Genomic DNA, 729 nt, shown 5'->3' with positions numbered 1-729 from the left:
TTTTTTTTTCTTTCTTTCTCTATTTATTTATTTATTTATATTTATATTTATTTATTTATTTATTTATTTTTATTTTTATTTATTTATAGGAGGAGAAGATAGGGTACTGGAACAATGTATACGGCTTTGATTTCTCTTGTGTAAAAAAATGTATATCTCTCCCTCTTTCTCTATTTTTTTTTTATTTTTTTTTTCTTTCTCTATTTATTTATTTATTTATATTTATATTTATATATTTATTTATTTATATTTATTTTTATTTATTTATAGGAGGAGAAGATAGGGTACTGGAACAATGTATACGGCTTTGATTTCTCTTGTGTAAAAAAATGTATTATGGAGGAGCCCATCGTAGATACAGTTGATGAGGCCGCGGTAGCCACCAACGCCTGCTGCGTGCTGGTAATATATAAATAAATAAATAAATATAAATAAATAAATAAATATATTTATAAATATAAATAAATAAATAAAAATATATTAATTAGGGTGTATAGTACTAGTACTGCTGCTGATAGATACAGTTGATGAGGCCGCGGTAGCCACCAACGCTTGCTGCGTGCTGGTAATATATAAATAAATAAAAATAAATAAATAAATAAATATAAATAAATAAATATAAATATAAATAAATATAAATAAATAAATATAAATAAATATAAGCATAAATATTTTGTATGTATTTAGTGTATAATACAGCTGAAAGAGTAGCTGCTAGACTATCGTAGA

Source organism: Eimeria mitis, genomic scaffold (genome assembly GCF_000499745.2).
Source record: "Eimeria mitis Houghton genomic scaffold, Emh_scaff266, whole genome shotgun sequence".
NCBI classification, from domain to species: Eukaryota; Apicomplexa; class Conoidasida; order Eucoccidiorida; family Eimeriidae; genus Eimeria; species Eimeria mitis.
This window is presented reverse-complemented; position numbering follows the sequence as displayed.